Below are 13,184 nucleotides of genomic sequence, written 5' to 3' on the forward strand. Positions count from 1 at the left end.
GGTATGTTTATATATTTCAGAATCATTACCTCCATAGTGTTAGCTAAACTTCCGTTATGTCACATAATTACCATTTCTTTTTCATGGTGAGAACATTTAAGATCTACTCTCTTAGCAACTTCCAAGTATATAATATGGTATTATTAAGTATAAACATCATGCTGTGCATTAGATTCCAAGAGCTTATTCATCTTATAACTGGGAGTTTGTAACTTTTGATGAACATCTCCCCATTCTTCCCACCTTGCAGCCTGTGCTAACTATTGCTCTACTCTTTGTTTCTCTGAGTTCAATTAGATTCCACATATAAGTGATATCATATTGTCTTTCCCCATATGACTTATTTCACTTAGCATAATACCATGTTGTTGCAAATGGGAGGATTTCCTTCTTTCTCATGACTGAATAATATTCATATCTCATATTTTCTTTGCCCATTCATCCTATCAGGAAGGGGAAAGTTTCCCATCCCCCTTACCTTCTCTGGTTCTTTCGCCAGGTCAAATAATTAAAATGACATAAGATGGCTTAACTGGAGATATAAAATTTTAATTCATACATATGAGAACTCCACATACATGAGAGAGTCAGAGATCCCACATACATAAGAGGTTCAGAGACAGAAAGGTAAAATGAGTTGTATATGACATCCTGAGCTAAGGAATGGGATAGGGGCCTGGGGCTTTCAAGGACAGCAGGGTCATTCATAGGACAATAAGAAGGGCAGATGTTTGGTAATTAGATATTTGCCCTGTCATACAGATAGGGCCAGTTAGATAGAATTTTTTTTTTTATAAAATACAATCAAATTTTTAAAAAATTATTTTTTAAAATTAATTAATTAATTAAGTTTTGGCTGCGTTGGGTCTTCATTGCTGTGCGAGCGGGCTTGCTCTAGTTGTGGAGAGCTGGGGCTACTCTTCGTTGTGGTGCGTGAGCTTCTCATTGCAGTGGCTTCTCCTGTTGCAGAGCATGGGCTCTAGGTGCGCGGGCTTCAGTAGTTGTGGCTCGCGTGCTCTAGAGCACAGGCTCAGTAGTTGTGGCTCACGGGCTTAGTTGCTCCGCGGCATGTGGGATTTCCCGGACCAGGGATCGAACCTGTGTCCCCTGCATTGGCAGGCGGATTCTTAACCACTGCACCACCAGGGAAGCCCTGAGATAGAATTTATCTCTGATAATAACTCTTTTTCTGGGAAGAATCCCTAATTTAAATTATTCTAGGTAGCTAAGGGAAGGGTAGTAGTTTCTCTTGAGCCTGCAGGGTCTCAATTGCCTTTAGCTCAAAATAATCCACATGCCAAAGTGGTACATCATGGGGAGGCTTGTTCTGAACCCCTACAATCCAGCAGAGTTTTAGGTTGTTTCCGTATCTTGCCTATTGTGAATAATGCTGCAGTGAACATGGGTGTACAGATATCTCTTTGAGATTCTGTTTTCATTTCCTTTGGACATGAAGTGGACTGAAAGTGGAATTGCAGGATCATAGGCTAGTTCTATTTTTAACTTTCTGAGTAATCTCCATACCATTATTCATAGTGGCTGCACCAATTTACATTCCCACCAACAGTCCACAAATGTTCTATTTCCCCCACATCCTCACCGACATTTGTTATCTCTTGACTTTTTGATGAAAGCCATTCTAACAGGTGTGAGGTAATATCACATTATGGTTTTGACTTGCATTTCCCTAATGATCAGTGATGTTGAACACCTTGTCATGTACCTGTTGGCCATTTGTATGTCCTCTTTGAAAATAGTCTATTCAGTTACTTTGCCCATTTTACAATACAATTTTTTTTTGGATATTGACTTCCACGTCTTTATATATTTTGGAGATGGTTTTAATCAGATATATAATTTAAAAATATTTTCTCCCATTCCATAGGTTACCTTTTCATTTTTTTGATTGTTTCTTTTGCTGTACAAAACCTTCTTAGCTTGGTGAAGACCCACTTTTTATTTTTCTGCCTTTATTGCTAGTGCTCTTGGTGTCATATCCAAAAAGTTGTTACCAGGACCAGTGTTAAGGGGATTTTCCCGTGTCTTCTTCTGGGTGTTTTATGGTTTCTGATTTACATCTAAGTCTTTATGAGTTCATTTTTTTTTGATCCATGAACACAGAATATCTTTGCTTTTGTTTTTGTCTTCTCACAGTTCTTTCATGAAAGTCTTGTAGTTTTCAGGCTATACATCTCTTACTTCGTTAAATTTATTCCAAAGTATCGTATTGATTTTGATGCTATTGGGAATGGTATTTTTAAAATGTTTCAGTTGTTTTGTTGTTAGTGTATAGAAATTCAACTGATTTCCATATGTTGATTTTCTATCCTGCAACTTCACTGAATTTGTTGATTAGTTCTGGCAGCTTTTTGGTGGAACATTCAGGATTTTTTCTATATGAGATTATATTGTCTGTAAACAAAGACAGTTTTACTTCTTCTTTTCCAATTTGGATGCCTTTTATTTCTTTTTCTTCCCTAACTACTCTTGCTACAAATTCCAGTACTAGTTGAATAGAAGTGGTGAGAATGAGCACCCTTGGTTGTTCCCAGTGTTAGAGGAAAAGCTTTTAACTTTTTACCATTGAGTATGATGTTGGCCGTGGGTTTATTATATATGGCCTTTATTGTGTTAATGTCTGTTTCTTCTAAACTAAATTTGTTGATCATCTCTGTCATGAAAGGATGTTGTATTTTATCAAATGCCTTTTCTGCATCTATTGAGAGGATCATATGATTTTTTTTATCTTTCATTCCATTAATGTGGTATATCACATTTATTGATTTGCATATATTGAACCATCCTTGCATTCAGGGATAAATGCTGTTTTACCCCATGATGTTTGATCCTTTTTATGTTCTGTTGAATTTGGTTTGTCAATATTTTGTCGAGAATTTTTGTATCTGTATTTATCTGGGATATCGCTCTGTAGTTTTCTTGTATGTTCTTATGGGGCTTTGGTATCTGGGTAAAGCTGGCCTTGTAGGATGGTATTGGAAGTGTTCCATTTTCTTCAGTTTTTTGGAAGAGTTTGAGAAGGATTGGCATTAATTCTTTAAATGTTTGGTATAGTTCACCAGGAAAATCATCTGACTTGGGCTTTTTTTGTATTGAGAGGTTTTTGATTACTGATTCATTCTCCTTACTACTAATTAGTCTGTTCTGATTTTCTATTTCTTCAAGATTTAGTCGTGGTCAGTTGTATGTTTTTGGGATTTTATTCATTTTTTTCTAGGTTATCTAATTTGTTGGTGTATAATTGTTTGTAATAGTCTATAACAATCCTTTGTGTTTTTTTTTAATGTATACATTTCCATATATTGGTAAGTTCACCAACTGTTATTAATTTCCAGTTTCATACCATTGTTTTTGGAAAAGATATTTTCTATGACTTCAATCTTCTTAAATTTACTAAGACTTGTTTTATGCTGTATCGTAAGATTTACCCTGGAGAATGTTCCATGTGTGCTTGAGAAGAATGTGTGTTAAGCTGTGGTTGAGTGGAATATTCTGTATGTCTGTTAGGTTTTCGTTTATGGTTACCATGAGACTTACATAAAACATCTTATATATGTAACAGTTTATTTTATGCTGTTAATAATTTAACTTTGATAGCAAGCAAAACTGTACTCCTTTTCTCACCTCCTTTTATGTTTTTTATGTCACAATTTACATGTTTTTGCAGTCTGTATTCATTAAGAAATTACTGTAGGTATTGCTATTTTTTTTTTTTTTTTTTTTTTAGGTATTGCTATTTTTAACACTTCTGTCCTTTAACCTTATACTAGAGTTATATGTACTGTAGTTAATATGCCGCCATATCACAGTTTTAGAGTATTATGAATTTGACCATATCGTTGGCCTTTAGCACTGTGTTGTATAGTTTTGTTTTCATGTTACTGATTAGCTCCTTTCATTTCAGCCTGATGAACTCCTTTCAGCATTTCTTGTAAGGCAGGTTTAGTGGCGATCAATTCCCTTAGGTTTTATGTATTAGAGAAAGTCTTTATCTTACCATAATTTCTGAAGGACAACTTTGCTGGGTAAAATGTTCTTGGTTGGCAGTTTCTTTCTTCCAGAACTTCGAATATATCATCCCGTTCTTTGCTGGCCTGCAAGGTCTGTGCTGAGAAATCTGCTAATAGCCTATGGGTGTTCTGTTTTATGAGACAAAATTTTTCTCCTGCTGCTTAAAAATTCTCTTTGTCTTGATTTTAAATAGTTTTGTTATAGTGTGCCTTGGAAAAGCTCATTTTGGGATGAAATTTTGGGGCACTCTATGAACTTCACGAACTTGAATATACAAATCTCTCCACAGATTTAAGATGTTCTCAGCCATTATTTCCTTTTCATAAATTGAGGTATAGTTAATTTACAATATTGTATTAGTTTCAAGTACACAGCAAAGTGATTCAGTGATACATATATATTCTTTTACAGATTCTTTTCCATTATAGGTTATTACAAGGTATTGAATATAGTTCCCTGTGCTATACAGTAGATTCTTGCCATTTACCTGTTTTACATATAGTAGTGTATATTTGTTAATCCCCAAATCCTACTTCATCTCCCCCTGCTCACTATTCCCGTTGGTAACCATAAGTTTGTTTTCTGTGTCTTTGAGTCTATTTCTTTTTGTAAATAAGTTCATTTGTATCCTTTTTTTAGATTCCACATATAAGTGATATCATGTGATATTTGTCTTGTCTGATTTACTTCACTTAATATGATAATCTCTAGGTCCACCCATGTTGCTGTCAATAGCATTATTTCATTTTTTATGGCTGAGGAATATTCCAGTGTGTGTGTGTATGTGTGTGTGTGTATTTGTGTTTGTGTGTATATGTCACATCGTCTTTATCCATTCATCTGTTGATGGACATTTAGGGGTTGCTTCCATGTCTTGGCTATTATAAATAGTGCTGCTGTGAACATTAGGGTGCATATGAACATTAGGATGCATTTTGAATTATGGTTTTCTCCAGATATATGCCCAGGGGTGGGATTGCAGGATCATATGGTCACTCTATTTTTACTTTTGTATGGAGCCTCCATACTGTTCTCCGTAGTGGCTGCACCAATTTACCTTCCTACCAAGAGTGTAGGAGGGTTCTCTTTTCTCCACACCCTCTCCAGAATTTGTTATTTGAAGACTTTTTAATGATGGCCATTCTGACTGGTGTGAGGTGATACCCCATTGCACTTTTGATTTGCATTTCTCTAATATTTAGTGATGTTGAGCAGCCTTTCATGTGGCTGTTGGCCAACTGTATGTCTTCTTTGGAGAAATGTCTATCTAGGACTTCTGCCCATTTTTTAATTGGGTTGTTTTCTTTTTTTAATATTAAGGTGTATGAGCTGTTTGTGTATTTTGGAAATTAAGCCCTTGTCTGTGGCATCATTTGCAAACATATTCTCCCATTATGTTGGTTGTCTTTTCATTTTGTTTATGGTTTCCTTTGCTGTGCAAAAGCTTTTAAGTTTAATTAGGTCCCATTTGTTTATTTTTGTTTTTATTTCCATTACTCTAGGAGATGGATCTGAAAAGACATCATTTTGATTTATGTCAAAGAGTGTTGCACCTATGTTTTCCTCTAGGAGTTTCATAGTATCTGGTCTTACATTTAGGTCTTTAATCCATTTTGAGTATATTTTTGTATATGGTGTTAGAGAATGTTCTAACTTTATTCTTTTACATGTAGCTGTCAAATTTTTCAATAAGCACCACTTATTGAAGAGACTGTGTTTTCTCTTGCCTCCTTTGTTGTAGATTAATTGACCATAGATGAGTGAGTTTATTTCTGAGCTCTCTATCCTGTTCCAGTGATCTATATTTCTGTTTTTGTGCCAGTACCATACTATTTTGATTACTGTAGCTTTGTAGTATAGTCTGAAGCCAGGGAGCTGGATTCTTCCATCTGCGTGCTTCTTTCTCCATATTGTTGAGGCTGTTCTGGGTCTTTTGTGTTTCCATACAAATTTTAAAAAAATTTCTTCTAGTTCTTTGAAAAATGCCATTGGTATTTTGATGGGGATTGCATTGAATCTGTAGATTGCCTTAGGTAGAATGGTCATTTTAACAGTATTGATTCTTCCAATCCAAGAACATGGTGTATCATTCCATCTCTTTGTGTCATCTTCAGTTTCGTTCACCAGCATCTTATAGTTTTCTGAGTACAGGTCTTTTGCCTCCTTAGGTAGGTTTATTCCTAGGTTCTTTTTTTTTTTTTTTTGATGTGATGGGAAATGGGATTGATTCCTTAATTTCTCTTTCTGATAGTTTGTTGTTAGTATATATACATGCAACAGATTTCTGTATATTATTTTTGTATCCAGCAACTTTATCAAATTCATTGATGAACTCTAGGAATTTGTTGGTAGTCTCTTTAGGATTTTCTATGTGTCATATCATGTCATCTGCAAACAGTGTGACAGTTTTACTTCTTTTCCAATTTGTATTCCTTTTATTTCTTTTTGTTGTCTGATTGCTGTGGCTAAGACTTCCAAAACTATGTTGAATATAAGTGGTGAGAGTGGGCATCCTTGTCTTATTTCTGATCTTAGATGGAATGCTTTCAGCTTTTCACTGTTGAGTATGATGTTAGCTATGTGTTTGTCATACGTGGCCTTTATTATGTTGAGGTGTGTTCCATCTGTGCCCACTTTCTGAAGAGTTTTTATCATAAATGGATGTTCAGTTTTATTAAAAGCTTTTTCTGCATCTATTGAGATGATCATATGGTTTTTATTTTTCAACTTGTTAATATAGTGTATCACATTGATTGAATTGCGGATATTGAAAAATCCTTGCATCCCTGGGCTAAATCCCACTTGATCATGGTGTATGATCCTTTTAATGCATTTCTGGAGTCAGTTTGCTAGTATTTTGTTAAGGATTTTTACATCTATGTTTGTCTTGGCAGATGATCAATAATTAGTGCTTGATTATTAATCTGTCTTCATTTTTAGATGGTTCTTGTTCTTACATCTACTAGATATCTCATTACTAAATTCCACCAATAATCAGTGCCTATTTTTGCTCAGTGCTCCCAAGCTAACTTCTGAATTTTATGTCCATTGCTGTAATTCCAGCACATAGATTAATACCTGGCACAATATAGTTGATCAATAATTGAATAAATGAACAATGAAAGAATCTTTTACCACTGTACTTTGCTTTTGCAAGCAGCTTGTATGTCTGTCTCCAAAGCGAGGATTTGAATGTTATATTAGTTAGCGATCTTTTTTCCACATTAATAGACTGCCTGAAGAAAAGGGATTAAATATTAGGGATTTATTTTGCATGTGTATTAAAAAAAGACGAGATGCTTTTAGAATTTGATCATTGACTTCCATCATTGTCAAGTTTCTGGACTTGATGACTTCCCCATCATTCTCTTGACTTTCCCCTTTGTGATGACCTGGTAGGTTCTTTGTTCAAAGATAGGGAAAGGGGGCTTATATAGTTCTACTTATCTCTTTTACAAGAAAGAACAATCTTTTCCAGAAGTCCTTAGCATAACTTCCCTCAGGACCACTGGCCATGATTGGGCCACATGCCCAGGATCTGGCTGCAAAGGAGGTTTAGAAAGGTAATATCTGGCATTTTTCAGTCTTTATGATGGGAGCTGGTTTCTTATAGCAAGAAGTAGAGTGTAAGAATATTTTAGATCAAGACATGAGTTATGAAAAATATTTATTGTAAAACAAACAAACAAAAAAATAGTGCAAGCATGATGGTAAAGGGAATCTGATTCTCGGCTTTGTGTCAAGGAGTCATGATGGAATTGTGGAGACTGTGGCAACCTGGAGAAAGTACATCATTTTTAAGGAAGGCAGATGAATCTCAGTTCTCCCCAAATTATGAAACCTGAGCTGCCCATCATGAAAACAATGCTATGTGAAATACCAAGATGTGCAAAGCATCAAAGAGGAAGATCTAAGTAAGTTGTATGAGCAGGTGGCTGAAAGTCCTAAGCCATCTGCTAATCCTTTCTCAATGCATTTCTATGGCTTTATGGGAAGTTTACTGTAACTAGTTGCTGGAGGAAGAAAAAATTAAGGCCTGGTGCAGATGAGTCTGCTCAGTATTTGACACCACTTGGAACTGGATTCCCTCTGCATGATTATAACCTCTCTCAGAGGTGTTTTTGAAAAATGATGTAGGAAAATTCTCTTATTGTGTAGAATTCTAGCAGTGTATGTGGTTTTCTACTTTGTCCGAAAGAGGAATTCAGAGGCAGTATTGATATTTGACGTGGCTAATTATGTGCAATTAATTAGGACTTGAAAAAATAATATTAAAAAATTGATGACAAGAAGTTCTGGAGAAGATGTATGTGGTTGTGCCTGTCAGGTAGAGCATGGAATGTGAAGATATTTGTGTTGCATGTAAAGTTCAACACAGGGCATGCCACATAGAGGAGGCTATGTATAATCAGATAAATAACATTATCTGTCCTGTGAATGCTAGCATTTTTTTCCAGGTACCCTAGTACTTTCATAGCGAACCCATGTACAAAGAGTTTATGGCTGCAGGGATGGAGACAATGTGTGGGTTCAAAAATAGAATTTCCCTCAGCAAGTTGATCTGATTACTTTTGTTGCTTGGTTAACAACCATGGGCTAAGTCAACAGCAATGGGCCAAAATTCAGATTCTGATATAGCACAATGCTATGACAGACTGGCCAGCCACTGTGCCAACTTGATGACATTAGATCTCTCCCAACATATAAAGGGCAGCATATAACATATAAATTTCCTCTCACTGGAATAGAGACATAATGTGGATATGGATTTACCTTTCAGATATCATATTTCTACTAGCAGCATTAACCATGAACTTTTAAAAATTGGGATATAATTGTATAAAGTGAACTTCATAGATCTGAAGTGTATATTTTGATGTAATCCTCACTTCAATTAAAGAGTAGAAAATTTTCATCAGCTCAGTAAGTTCCTTTCTATCTCTTTTCAGTCAGTTCCTTTAAGGCAATACGGTTATCTTTCCTATTATCATACATTAATTTTACCTGTTCTTGAACTTCATATAAATGAAGTATTTCATCGTATGAATATTCTACAAATAGTTTTTATATTCTCATATTTATGGACATTTGGATTGTTTCTAGTTTTTTTTTCTATTATGAATAGAGGTGTTATGAGGCTTCATATGTAAGTCTTTTTGTAAATATATGTTTTTGTTTCTCCTGAGTAAAGATTTTGGAGTGGAACTGCTGTTTTAAGAGTAGCTGTATGCTTAATTTTATGAGAAACCTGCTCACGGTTTTCTAAAGTCATTATACTACTTCTTATCTCTATCAGCAACATGAGAACTTCAGTTGCTCCATGTTCTTGGTGACATTTGATGTTGTGAATCTTTTTAATTTTAGTCATTGTATTGGTTGTAAAATGGTAGTTGATTCTGGCTTTAATTTGCATTTCTATCATGATTGATATCAAAGATGTTGAGCACATTATTTGGTGCTTATTGACTACATATATGATATATGAAATATATATATTTTCCGTTTGTAGTGTTTGTTCACATCTTTGCCCATTTTTAATTGGGTTTTTGCCTTTTTATTATTTATGTGTGTAATTTATACATTCTATATTCAAATGCATTTTAAGATATAAGTGTTGTATTTTTTTCCCAATATGCAGTTTCCCATATACATTTTTAATGGTGATTTTTGATAAGAAAACTTTAATTTTGAAGAAGTTTAGTTCATCAAATTTTTTCTATAGTTTTTCTAAGAAGTATTTGCCTACTCCAAAGTCATCCACTTATTTTCCTGTTTTTCTCTGAGGTTTTGATTTAACTTTTATTTTTTAATTTTAATTAATTAATTTATTTAAACTTTTCAAAAATTTTTATTGGCGTGTAGTTGATTTACAGCGTTCTGTTAGTTTCACATGTACCGCAGAGTGAATCTGTTACACGTATATGTATATCTACTCTTTTTGAGATTCTTTTCCCATATGTGCTATTACAGAGTATGGAGTAGAGTTCCTTGTGCTATTCAATAGGTCCTTATTAGTTACCTACTTTATATATAGTGGTGTGTATATGTCTATCCCAATCTTCCAGTTTATCCCTCCCCTGCCCCTTACACCCTGGAAACCATAAGTTTATTTTCTACATCTGTAACTCTATTTCTGTTTTGTAGATAAGTTCATTTATAACCTCTTCTTAGATTCCATATATAAGTGATATCATATGACATTTGTCTTTCTGTGTCTGATCCACTTCACTCAGTATGACAGTCTCTAGGTCCATCCTTGTTGCTGGAAATGACATTATTTTGTTCTTTTTTATGGCTGAGTAATATTCCATTGTATATATGTACCACATCTTCTTTATCCATTCCTCTGTTGATGGACATTTAGGTTGCTTCCATGTCCTGGCTATTGTGAATAGTGTGCTGCAGTGAACATTGGGGTGTGTGTATCTTTTTGAATTATGGTTTTCTCCAGATATATGCCCAGGACTGGTATTGCTGGATCATATGGTAGCTCTATTTTCGTTTTTTTAAGGAACCTCCATACTGTTCTCCATAGTGGCTGTACCAGTTTTCATTCCCACCAACAGTGTAGGAGGGTTCCCTTTTCTCCAAACCCTCTCCAGCACTTATTGTTTGTAGATTTTTGATGATGGCCATTTCGACCTGTGTGTAGTGATACCTCATTGTAGTTTTGATTTGTATATCTATAATAATTACTGATATTGAGCATCTTTTCATGTGCTTTTTAACCATCTGTATGTCTTCTTTGGAGAAATGTCTATTTAGATCTTCCACCCGTTTTTTGATTGGGTTGTTTTTTTTTTCTGATATTGAGCTGCCTGAGGTGTTTGTATGTTTTAGAGATTAATCCCTTGTTGGTGGCTTCATTTGCAAATATATTCTGAGGGTTGTCTTTTACTTTTGTTTATCATTTCCTTTGCTGTGCAAAAGCTTTTAAGTTTAATTAGGTCCCATTTGTTTATTTTTGTTTTTATTTCCATTACTCTAGGAGGTGGATTGAAAAAGATCTTGCTGCGATTTATGTCAGAGAGTGTTCTCCCTATGTTTTCCTCAAAAGTTTTATAGTATCTGGCCTTACATTTAGGTCTTTAATCCATTTTGAGTTTATTTTTGTGTATGGTGTTAGGGTGTGTTCTAATTTCATTCTTTTACATGTAGCTGTCCAGCTTTCCCAGCACAACTTATTGAAGAGACTGTCTTTTCTCCACTATATATTCTTGCCTCGTTTGTTGTAGATTAGGTGAGCATAAGTGTGTGGATTTATTTCTGGACTTTCTATCCTGTTCTATTGATCTATATTTCTGTTCTTGTACCAGTACTGCACTGTTTTGATGACTGTAGCTTTGTAGTATAGTCTGAAGTCAGGGAGCCTGATTCCTCCAGCTTTGTTTTTCTTTCTCAAGATTGCTTTGGACATTCAGGGTCTTTCCTGTTTCCATACAAATTGTAAAATGTTTTGCTCTAATTCTGTGAAAAATGCCTTCGGTAATTTGATAAGGATTGCATTGAACCTGTAGCTTGCTTTGGGTAGTATAGTCATTTTCACAATATTGATTCTTCCAATCCAAGAACATGGTATATCTCTCCATCTGTTTGTGTCATCTTCTATTTCTTTCATCAGTATCTTATAGTTTTTGGAGTACAGGTCTCTTGCCTCCTTAGGTAGGTTTATACCTAGGCAATTTGTTCTTTTTGATGCGTTAGTAAATGGGATTGTTTTCTTGATATCTCTTTCTGATCTTTCGTTGTTAGTGTATAGGTGTGCAACAGATTTCTTTATATTAGTTTTGTATCCTGCAACTTTACCTAATTCATTGAAGAGCTCTAGTAGTTTTCTGGTAACAGCTTTAGGGTTTTCTATGTATACTATCATGTCATCTGCAAACAGTGGCAGTTCTACTTCTTTTCCAAGTTGTGTTCCTTTTACTTCTTTTCCTTCTCTGATTGCTGTGGCTAGGACTTCCAAAACTATGTGGAATAAAAGTGGCGAGAGTGGACATCCTTGACTTGTTCCTGATCTTAGAGGAAATGCTTTCTGCTTTTCACCATGGAGAATGATGTTTGCTGTGGGTTTGTCATATATGGTCTTTATTATGTTGAGGTAGGTCCCCTCTCTCCCCACATTCTGGAGAGGTTTTTTTTTTAATCATAAATCAGTGTTGTATTTTGTCAAAAGTTCTTTCTGCATCTATTGAGATGATCATATGGTTTTTATTCTTCAATTTGTTGATGGGGTGTATCACACTGATTGATCTGCAGATATTGAAAAATCCTTTCATCCCTAGGGTAAATTCCACTTGATCATGGTGTATGATCCTTTTAATGTGGTGTTGGATTCTGTTTGCTAGTATTTTGTTGAGGATTTTTGTGTCTATGTTCATCAGTGATATGGGTCTGTAATTTTCTTTTTTTGTGATATCTTTGTCTGGTTTTGGTATCAGGATGATAGTGGCCTCTTAGAATGAGCTTGGCAGTGTTCCTTCCTATGCAATTTTTTGGAAGAGTTTCAGAAGGGTAGGTGTTAACTCTTCTCTAAATGTTTGATAGAATTTGCCTGTGAAGTCATCTGGTCCTTGCCTTTTTTTTGTTGGAAAATTTTTTTTTTTCCAGCAAAAGATTTCACATATTTATTACTGAGCTACACAGTGAGCAGTGGTGAGGAAAGATCAAGAAAAGAGGAGAGGGCCATTCCATTTTTCCCATCAAACACAGGCAGCTGTTCCGGACACTAGTGATGTTCTGATACGGTAAGACGCAATTGACCTTGATGGCATAAATGTGTGACACTTCACGTGAGGTTCCTTATAGACCCAGCTTAGTTCTTCTCCAATGTCTTCTCTTGGAGTTGTATCTGATTTTATTACCAGTTTTTATTCAAATCCATTGGGGAATGGGATGATTCTGCTTTTGTTTTTGGCCAGGAATCACTTGATCCTGAAAGTCTTGTGAGAAGACATGGCAAGGGCAAATTCAACCACACATAGGATGGCAGACAAGAGAAAAGAGGAGGAAGTGAGTGGAAGGATGTATTTAGAAGGCCTGTTGGAAGATTTTTAATCACAGTTTCAATTTCAGTACTTGTGATTAGTCTGTTCATATTTTTTATTTCTTCCTGGTTCAATCTTGGAAGGTTGTATCTTTCTAAGAATTTGTCC

At 35.1% G+C, this 13,184-nt stretch overlaps 1 protein-coding gene across 1 annotated transcript in view; it reads left to right on the top strand.

Moving 5' to 3' along the window:
* The window catches only part of ADAM32 (ADAM metallopeptidase domain 32), a gene marked incomplete at its 5' end in the record, with an annotated part of 153,579 nt that overhangs the window by 108,388 nt on the left and 32,007 nt on the right, over nucleotides 1-13,184 (top strand). The window lies entirely within an intron of this gene.

The sequence above is a fragment of the Balaenoptera acutorostrata genome, chromosome 21 (assembly GCF_949987535.1).
Source record: "Balaenoptera acutorostrata chromosome 21, mBalAcu1.1, whole genome shotgun sequence".
Classification (NCBI taxonomy): Eukaryota; Metazoa; Chordata; class Mammalia; order Artiodactyla; family Balaenopteridae; genus Balaenoptera; species Balaenoptera acutorostrata.